Source organism: Mandrillus leucophaeus, unplaced genomic scaffold, assembly GCF_000951045.1.
Source record: "Mandrillus leucophaeus isolate KB7577 unplaced genomic scaffold, Mleu.le_1.0 Scaffold5, whole genome shotgun sequence".
Lineage (NCBI taxonomy): Eukaryota > Metazoa > Chordata > Mammalia > Primates > Cercopithecidae > Mandrillus > Mandrillus leucophaeus.
The window spans coordinates 6,092,758-6,103,124 of NW_012105364.1; the positions used below are offsets into that span (position 1 = coordinate 6,092,758).

At 39.9% G+C, this 10,367-nt stretch overlaps 1 protein-coding gene across 3 annotated transcripts in view; it reads left to right on the forward strand.

The window, feature by feature from the left end:
• The window catches only part of TNPO3 (transportin 3), a 101,150-nt gene that overhangs the window by 5,038 nt on the left and 85,745 nt on the right, over positions 1 to 10,367 (forward strand). Inside the window, exon 2 of one of the 3 annotated variants that reach the window (XM_011995887.1) lies at positions 8,326 to 8,486. The exons of the other annotated variants lie outside the window; for them this stretch is intronic. The gene's annotated coding sequence lies outside the window, so the exon portion shown is untranslated. The remainder of the gene's footprint in view (positions 1 to 8,325; positions 8,487 to 10,367) is intronic. 3 annotated transcript variants of the gene reach the window in all.

Genomic DNA, 10,367 nt, shown 5'->3' on the forward strand with positions numbered 1-10,367 from the left:
CAGGATGGTCTCAGTCTCCTGACCTCGTGATCCACCCTCCTTGGCCTCCCAAAGTGCTAGGATTACAGGCGTGAGCCACCACGCTCGGCCCACCCCACCCTTTAAAAAAAAAAAGAAAGAAAAGAAAAGATGGGGTCTCGCTATATTGCCCAGGTTGGACCCAGACTCTTGGTCTCAGGCAATCCTGTCTCCTCAGCCTCCTGCGTAGCTGAAATTACAGGTGCACACCACCACACCCAGCTCCACTCTTTTTTTTTGTTCTGCCTGCGCATCTGCCTTCAGATGTACCTGTGCTTCCAATTCCCCAGTCTTCCTGGGTTTTGCAGCATGAGTAGTTTATCCCTTGCTTTCCCCATTCTCATCTCATCCTCCCTCCCCACCCCCAAGGCAAATTTCAGCCTTTTCGGATCTGCTAGGACAGTTAACACTGTCCTTCAGCTTTCCAGTTTCCACAGTTGTGTTGATATCTGTCATCTGTTTCCATTTTCTTTGTCTTTATGTGTTTTTGCCTTTTTAAAAAAAATTTTTACTCTGATGTTTAGTGGATTTTTGGAAGGACCTGAGAGCAAACAGCTGTGTTCAATCAGTTAGTTAAGTCATTTTAAACAGAAGTCCCTGCATTAGTTCTTGAATTTTATCAAAACCTCAGTTCATTGACTGTCCCTTCCTTTTTCTTTATTAGGTCTTCCTGTCTTTATTTCTCTCCTTATCAAATGTGGATTCCAAGATCTATCTTTCTAGTTATTTTATAAATATACCATCACCTTTCCCCTCTAATTTGGTCAAACTTCAGCATGGTTGTATGCAGCTGATCTCCTCTTGTCAGATCTAGGTGCTTTGCATCTCTCAATCTTCTGAAATCTCTGGGACCTTAATCTTTTGGTTTATCCTATATCTTGTCTGCATCTTTAGACTCCTTTACTGAGTCTTTCCCATCAGCATCCAAATAGCTGAAATATTTCTCATAGTACACAAATATTTTGTGGTAGAGTGGATGCCGCCTTTGCCCAACTTTACTTTCTTCTCTGCTTTTACTCTTTCCCAACCCTGTCTTCAAATGCGGAAACTAACTCACCTTTTGAAAGCCCAAACTAAATTCTACTTTCTCCTTGAAGGCTTACCTGCTTCTCTTCAGCCAAAAGTGATTTCAGCCCCCATTGAATGCCTAGAGAACTTTATTTCATTGTGTTTGCCTTTTTATAAACCTTTGAAAGTAAGTGTTTTGCCTCCCCTACTAGACTGGGATTCTTGTCACATTTGTTTATGTAGTCCAGTACCCATAGTTGAAGAAATAAACCATGGTTATTAAGATAAACCATGGTTATTAAGATAAACAATCAAGATGCTTCACACACAGGTTCTTAAAAATGTTGATTGTCACAGTGCATACATGCAGATAGTCAATTGGATAACTCACATTTTTCTTTATCTGCGAGTTTTATTTTTGCTGTCACTCTTAACCGTATACATGGTTAAAAATAAACAATATTCAGCTCCTTTAACGCTCTTCAGTCTTTCCAGTCTTTTTTTTCTTTTTCTTTTTTTTAAAAAAAACCTTTATGAGATATGTATGTTGCCCTCATTTTATACTTGCAGATATTCAGGTGCAGAAAGGGAGAGGAACTTTTGGACTCAATAAGGCTCTGTTATTTTTTGAGACAGAGTCTCACTCTGTTGCCCAGGTGGGAGTGCAGTGGCACCACCTTGGCTCACTGCAACCTCCGCCTCCTGGGTTCAAGCAATTCTCTTGCCCCAGCCTCCCAAGTAGCTGGGACTACAGGCATGTGCCACTAGGCCCGGCTAATTTTTGTGTTTTTAGTAGAGATGGGGTTTCGCCATGTTGGCCAGGTTTGTCTCAAACTCTAGCCTTAAGTGATCTGGCCGTCTTGGCCTCCCAAAGTGCTGGGATTACAGGTGTGAGCCACTGCACCTGGCCTATTTATTTAGTTTTTTGAGACAGGGTCTCACTCTGTTGCCCAGGCTGTGGAGTGCAGGGGTGTGATTATTGCTCACTGCAGCCTTGCTTACCTGAGCCTGGTTCCCAGGCTGGTCTCGAACCCCTGGGCTCAAGCACTTCTCTCACCTCAGCCTCCGAAAGTGCTGGGATTACAGACATGAGCCACTGTGCCTGGCCAAGGCTCTCTTTAAGTGGTCACTGAGTGGCATTTGTAATCAAAAGTAATGTGTGTGGTGGTTTTTTCTTTCCAGAAAATTTTGTCTACTGAAACAAAAGCGCATTTTAACTGTAGTAATAAGTATAGCATTTTAACATCCATTTGAAATTGGTAAGGCATAGAATTTGTGTAGTTAGCTAAAAAACTACTTTCAAGAATATGTATTTGTGAAACTGCTATCCTTATTCCTCCCCACCACCCCAACTAATTAATCTGAGAGTAATTTAGTATAGTTCTAATGACCTGGTGACAGTAGACTTGGTATAGAGGTATAATTTGAATAGGCTTTAGCCTGTGCTGTGAGTTAGCATCTTTTCTCTTTCTCTAATATTTGTATAAAACAGTCATTTTCTGAGTCTGTATTCATTGCTCTAAACTTTTTCCACCAAAATTCTTGGAGATGTACAGCCATGGTTATGTTTTATGTGATGGGTAAATATCACTGATAACTTCAAAGTGTTCTAAAAGACAGTATTTGGAGGCATATCTTAAAGGAATCTTAGTAGCCTGTCCTGTACATTTAGTAGTTTCATTTGTCCACCACTGGTAACCAAAATTAGTAGAAGTTGTAGAAAGCTATTGAAGGAAAGACCATCTCTTCATAGGGCCAATTACTTAAGCTATTCAGTTATAAGTTTGTAATTTAAGTTGTAAGTAGGAGATAACTTTTACAGAGACAATCTTTGGGTTAGATGTTACCTCAAAAGTGTTATAGTTCAGTCTGGAAACTGAAAAGGCATGCTTCAGCATGGGTATTTACAGCTTTTTGATGAAAAGCATCAAAAGCATAAAGCAGATGAAGTAAACCATGCTTTGATAGACCAAGTTGGCATTGTCATGTTTGGTTTATCACATGTCCATAGGAATTTTCTTCTTAGATATGATATCAGAAACGTCATGGGTTGATATGGTTTGGCTATGTCCCCACCCACATCTCACCTTGAGCTGTAATAATACCCCCCCACTTGTGTCAGGGTGGGGCCAGATGGAAGTAATTGAATCATGATGGGGGGTTCCCCCATCTGTTCTTGTGGTAGTGAATAAGTCCCACAAGTTCTGATGGATTTATAAATGGGAGTTCCCCTCCACAAGCTCTCTCTTGCCTGCCGCCATGTAGGACATCGCTTTGCTCTTCGTTCCTCTTCCGCCATGAATGTGAGGCCTCCCCAGCCGTGTGAAACTGAGTCAGTTAAACCCCTTTCCTTTATAAATTACCTAGGCTTGGGTATGTATTTATTAGCAGCGTGAGAACCGATTGATACGTGGGTCGTGGAATGTCAGCTTCAAACTTCTTTCCTAGTACTTTTCCCTTTTGGAATTTATTGATTCTTTAGCCTAGTTATAAAACGTAGGGTTTTTGGCTTTTCTCTCGTCGTTACTGATTTATCTTGAAAGTTTAGGCATTTTTTTATGTGTGCTTATGCTCACACCTTCCAGTCAAAACATGGTTTTGAAAGGAAAGCCTTCTAGAAAGTAGATAATGTTCCTATACAACTTCAGTAGATGAGTTCAGTCTAGGAATACTCTATGCCTCGCACTGGTAGAAACTAGGAGTATGTAAATAATGAAAACCAAAGATCTTTCTCCCAGAGAGTTTACCAGTGTAGCTGTGTCATCCAGTGTAGCAGCCACCAGTCCAGTGTGAGTATTTAAACTTAAGTAAAAGTTAAAATCAGTTTCTTTTCTTTTTTTTTTTTGAGACAGAGTCTTGCTCTATTGCCCGGACTGGAGTGCAGTGGCGCGATCTCGGCTCACTACAACCTTCGCCTGCTGGGTTCAAGCAATTCTGCCTCAGGCTCCCAAGTAGCTGGGATTACAGGCGCATGCCACCATGCCCGGTTAATTTTTTGTACTGTTAGTAGAGATGGGGTTTCACTGTGTTGGCCAGGGTGGTCTCGATCTCCTAATCTCGTGATCCACCCACCTCAGCCTCCCAAAGTGCTGGGATTACAGGCATGAGCCACTGCACCCAGCCTAAAATCAGTTTCTTATTTGCACGTACCCAAATTCCAAGTGCCGTACAGTGCAAATATAGAACATTTCATGTCTTTGAAGTATTGGAGTCTATGTTTGTGATTTTGTGACAGTATTTCTGTTGCCATGGTAGTCTGTTATGTGGTGGCATTTCTCTATATTTTGATTAGTTTCTCATCTTGTCAGGCCTTGGCCCAAAGTTGATTGTTTGATTTAGGATGTAAAATTATCAGTGTACTACTGTATTTTCTAATTACAATAGTTTTTCCAGCTTTTCAGATATTTCTTCAGCATTCTTTTATAGTGATTGCACTGATGTTTATAGAGGAAATGGAAAGTAGGTTTTATAGATTTTTTTTTGTGGTAAAACATTCAAAACATAAATTTACCATTTTAACTTTTTTTTCTTTTTTTTGAGACAGGGTCTCGTTCTGTTGCCCAGGCTGGAGTGCAGTGGTGTGATCATAGCTCACTACAGCCTTAAACTCCCAGGCTCAAGCTATCTTGCCACCTCAGCCTCCCACGTAGCTGGGATTACAGGCATAAGCTACCGTGCCCAGGCATTTTAACCATTTTTAAGTGTGCAGTTCAGTGGTATTACATACATTCACATTGTTGTGCAACCATCACCATCATCCATCTTCGAAACTTTTTCATCTTGTAAAACTAAATCTATGCCCACTAAACACAATAGGTGCCCATTTGCCCCTCCCCCTAGTCCCTGACAACCACCATTCTATTTTCTGTCTCTATGAATGTGACTGTTCTTGGTACCTCATGTAAGTGGAATCATACAGTATGTAGCCTTTTTGTGATGGGCTATTCTCACTTAGCATAATATCTTCAGGGTTCATTCGTGTGCATAGCACGTGTCAGAAGTTCCTTCCTTTTTAAGGCTGAATAATATTCCGTTGTATGTATATATACCACATTTGGCTTATCCATTCATCCATCAATGGACACTTGCTTGCACCTTTGTGAATAATGCTGCTATGAACATGGGTGTACACATACTTGTGGGAGTACCTGCTTTCAGTTCCTTTGAATATACGGTATACCCAGAAGTGGAATTGCTGGATCATGTGGTAATTCTATATTTATTTACTTACTTATTCGGGAAACTGTCATACTGTTTCCCAGATTTTTAAGCTCTGTTGAACTTAAAAACAAATTTATTTTATAGGAAGTTGAGATTACTCAGACTACCTGTCCTGTATTTCCCTCGCTTGTACCATGGTGCTGAAATATTATCAGAGAGTATTTTTCCAGCTGTGCAGGTGAAGCCTCTAAGATAAACCTTATTTCTCTTTATTGGAAGTTAACAGTATTGCTACAGGGGATAGTTTTGTAGTGTTTGGTATGTACATACTCTTAAAAGTACTAATTTAATTTTCCTCTTCTGGTAGAGTCTCCAAAATGAAATTAGAAAACAAGTATTTTTCCTTTTGTTGGGTTTTCTGTTGACAGAGTTTGCATAACGGTTTTTACTTATTTTTTTCTCAAGCCCACAGCACAATTCTTTTTTCTATTTTGTATTCATTGCTTCCTAGTTGTATTTTCTGTCTCAGTCATAGTGTAATGTTTTAACAGTTATCTTCAAAGCAAGAGAATATATTTGGAACTAGACATGAAAACATAGATTTTTGAGCAAGACTCCATCTCAAAAACAAAAAAATTAAAAAAGGCCAGGCGTGGTGGCTCATGCCTGTAATACCAGCACTTTGGGAGGCCAAGGCAGGCAGATCACTTGAGGTCAGGAGTTCAAGAAAATATACATGCTTTTATATAAATAAGCATTCAGAGATTTAAAAACCACTTTAATATATTATTACAATACTTTAAGTTAGACATCTTACATTTATATTAAGTTTGAAAAATTTGAGTCTTAAGCACTGTTAACATATGCTTTGTATGTACGATAGAATTCTCATCTGGTTTATATGAGTTATTATAAAACTGAACAGGTAGGCAGAAATAGAGACCAGTGTTGAAAGAAGATAAATTTTCTGTATTTTGGCTTTCAGGAAGCCCTTGCATGGACTAACCATTTGTTTCAAATGAAATGGTTTCAAGCTTGGCATTTTCTATTTTTAAAGCAAGACTGCCTAGTATAAATAAGGCCCACAGGGAAAAGATTATCGAGTAATGCTTGCCTTGGTCATTCCCAACTGAAGTTAGCTTTATGGATCTAAATTTATTTATCTTTTTCAGGGCCATTCTTGAGATTAATACCCACATTCATAGGTAATTGAGGATTATTATTTTGGGTAGGGATTCTTGTCATGAAAAAATTGGGGCAAGATATCTTAGTATCATCTTATGTGTGACCAACAACTACATAGTTCAGCCAAAATTCCTTTGTCAAAGGTCATTATGATATAGGATCATCTGAAAGTGCTTGTCTCAGAACTTCTGGGATTTCGGGAGAATCTGGGAACACCACACTGTGCAGTGCTGTCATTGGCCTCATTGATTCCTTTCTTTTATTTTGATTAAATTTCAATTTATTTTAGAGATAGGGTTTCACTCTGTCACCCAGTCTGGAGTGCAGGGGCAGGATCACAGTTCACTGTAACTAGGGCTTCAGTGATCTTCCCACCTCAGTCCCCTACCCCCACCCCCAGAAGCTGGGCCCAAAGGTGCGCACCATCACATCCTGCTAATTTTTTTTTTTTTTTCCTTTAAAGACTGGGTCTTGCTATGTTACCCAGGTTGGTGTAGAATTTCTGGTCTCAGGTGATTCTCCCAAAGTGCTTAGATGACAGGTGTGAGCCACTGCACCTGGCCCTTCCTTTTAAGTAATTGTTTTTAGCTACGAATATCTTTCCTCCTGAGGAAAATACTTTTTTTCCTTTTGATTATATATTTAGCTCTTTGGAGATGGCTGTGAAAATGTAAACTGACTGAACTTACCTCTGTAAGGGTACTTTTTTGCTTCTAGAAAATGTGTTTATGTATACCCAAGTGTATTTTGTGAATCTGGGAGCTTGCTAGGGGATTTATGATTACTTTACTTTTACAACTTTTTTTTGGAGGATGGGAGTTGCTTTATCACTGCTTTGGTGAAGATATTAGTTAAGTTTGATTTCATCTTGGTTTCTGTGTTGCAGGCCATCTTGCAAAAGAAGTTATATTGAAAAATATTTTTAGATAGTGATGGTTATCTTATGTGCCCCTCAGTTTATTTTTTTCTTAATTGGTATCCTTTCAAACCAGTTTTCTTCCCACTGTCCGAGAAAATTATCAGGAAGTAATTTGTTGTAACAAATCTAGCAATTTATCTCGTTTTGTAAAATTCTCATACAGGATTATGTAAAAGAACTTAAGGTAGTTGATGACTTAAAAAATTACTTTTTCTGTTTCAGGTAAATTAGACTTGTTCTTTCTTTACCTGTCTCATGAAAATGATTTTTTCTTGATTTGGGAAATTTTGACTTTTCTAGCGCTATACCACATGGTTGCAGGGCATATATCTAAAATATTGTTTTGTTTGACTGATTTATGGTTTTCTTTTTGAGTCCTTTTTACTCTGTGTTCTGATGTAGTCTTCCTTCCCAGAACTTTCCCCAATATACTATAAATCTTTGAAAATCTTCATTTAATAAATAATATCGTTCACTCATTGAAATGCTTAAAAAATGCAGCAACCTGACACTTATGTTACTTCTCAAGTCTTATTGAATTATCTGTATTTCCAGAGCTTTATTTTCTATTTGCCAGAGCTCTTTGGTACTCAGTGAAGTATTTTAGGTAATTCTGCTTAATTTGAGGAGTTTTTGTGTGGAATTAACTAGCAGCTGTAATCTGCTTCTAATTCTTGGCAGCTAATGAGTCCTTAGGCGTCTGTCTGGGTGTGTGCTTGCATTGTTGACGGCCTGCTCAGTGATTTTGGTTGATTCGGCACTTTTAGAAATGTTAGTTTAGAAGTGAGTCTTGGAGCAACAGTGCACCATTAAAGAAAAAAGGGAGCAAGTACTTTAGGATCTGCTGTGAAGTATAATGAAGGGCTTAGAGCATGTTAGTGAAAGGATTGCTGGGCCACAGCCTGCCTCATATTCATCACATAGTCATGGAAATATCTTTTGAAAAGACTGATATAAAGGCCTGTTCTGCTACTGCTTTGTGAAATGGAAGATTGGAATTAGATGCTTAAATAGAAAATGTTCTCTTGTTGCAGCCTCTTTGAAATGTGCTGCTAGTGGGAGCTGCAGCTTCCTCCTGCTGACTCTGAGCCCCAGGCTTCAGTTGAGATGGTCCTTTCAGAAATGTGGAGCTTAGTCCAAGCCTGGATTTCAGTGGGTAGCACCTGGCATCTGTGGCTAGAAAGTCCTATGAAGTGTAAGTGCTTTCTTCTCTTCTTATAAAGAATCCCTTTTCCTTCATTGATTCTCTTCCTTCCCTTCCTTTTTTCTGCTGTTTAGCAGAGGGGAAGAACAATGAGCAATGTACTGTAGTGTGTAGGGTATCAGGATTTGGTTGAATTTTCTTTATGACTCAGTGGCCAAAACGAGGTTTCATTTTGTTTTCTTTTTTGAGACAGCATCTCACTCTGTCACCTAGGCTCGGGGGCAGTGGTGTGATCATAGCTCGCTGCTGCCTCCAGCTACTGGGCTCAACCAATCCTCCTGCCTCAGCCTCCTGAGTAGCTTGGGCTACAAATACTCCATGCCTAGCTGATTTTTAAATTTTTTTTGTAGAGACAGGATCTTGCTGGTTTCTAACACCTGGCCTTAAGCAAGCCTCCTGCCTAGGCCTCCGAAAGCTCTGGGATTACAGGTGTGAGCCACCATGCCTGGCTGGATGTCAACAATTGTTAAACTCTCGTGGAATTCAAAATAAAGTGATAATTATGACCCTTAACATTTAGTATGGGCAGTGTCATCATGGGTGATTTTTGATTGGCAATGTACTTAGTAGCCTTGATACCCAAGTTTGCGAAGTGATTCTTTAGGAGTCACTCTCATATTTAGTTATTATTCTGAAAAAAACCAATACAGTATTTGAAAGGAGAAGTACATTTGACCAGAGGGTAAGACAGTATCAAAGTAAATAAGGGTGCTTGAATTTAGAAGATAGTGCTTTCCTTTTGCTTCTACTTGATACATTTGCACAAGAGTAAGTCAGTGATTTTCTAACTTCCCATAGCATTGTCCTGGGAAATTCATATAGCTGCCATCCATAGTTTAGTTTAAAAAAACCCCAAACTAGAAAATAACATAATGAGCATTAAAAGGTGCAATTTTCAGGCCGGGCGCGGTGGCTCAAGCCTGTAATCCCAGCACTTCGGGAGGCCGAGATGGGCGGATCACGAGGTCAGGAGATCGAGACCATCCTGGCTAACACAGTGAAACCCCGTCTCTACTAAAAAATACAAAAAACTAGCCGGGCGAAGTGGCGGGCGCCTGTAGTCCCAGCTACTCGGGAGGCTGAGGCAGGAGAATGGCGTAAACCCGGAAGGCGGAGCTTGCAGTGAGCTGAGATCCGGCCACTGCACTCCAGCCTGGGTGACAGAGCGAGATTCCGTCTCAAAAAAAAAAAAAAAAAAAGTGCAATTTTCAACTTGCAGAAAAATAATTTTTTTTTTTTTAGACGGAGTCTCTCTTTGTCGCTCAGGCTGGAGTGCAGTGGCGCAAACTCGGCTCACTGTAAACTCTGCCTCCTGGGTTCACACCATTCTCCTGTCTCAGCTTCCAAGTAGCTGGGACTACAGGTGCCTGCCACATGCCTGGCTAATTTTTTATATTTTTAGTAAAGATGGGGTTTCGCCACGTTAGCCAGGATGGTCTCGATCTCCTGACCTTGTGATCCGCCCGCCTTGGCCTCCCAAAGTTCTGGGATTACAGGCGTGAGCCACTGTGCCCGGCCACAGAAAAATAATTTTTTTAAGGAGAGGTAATTTTATTACATAAAATGTATCATCTTAAGTGTATAACTCAATGTTTTTTTCTTATATGTACATTTTAAGTAATCACAAATAACTTCAAGGCATAGCACATTCTATTACTCTAGCAGATACCTGAATGCCTCTTCCCAGTAAATCATTCCCCTCCCATAACCACTGTTCTGACTTACATCACCACAGATTTGTTTTGCCTGTTTTTTAAAAAATAGCTTTAGTGAAATATAATTCACACAACTACATTTCGCTCATTTAAAGTATACTGTTTCGCCGGGCGCGGTGGCTCAAGCCTGTAATCCCAGCACTTTGGGAGGCCGAGA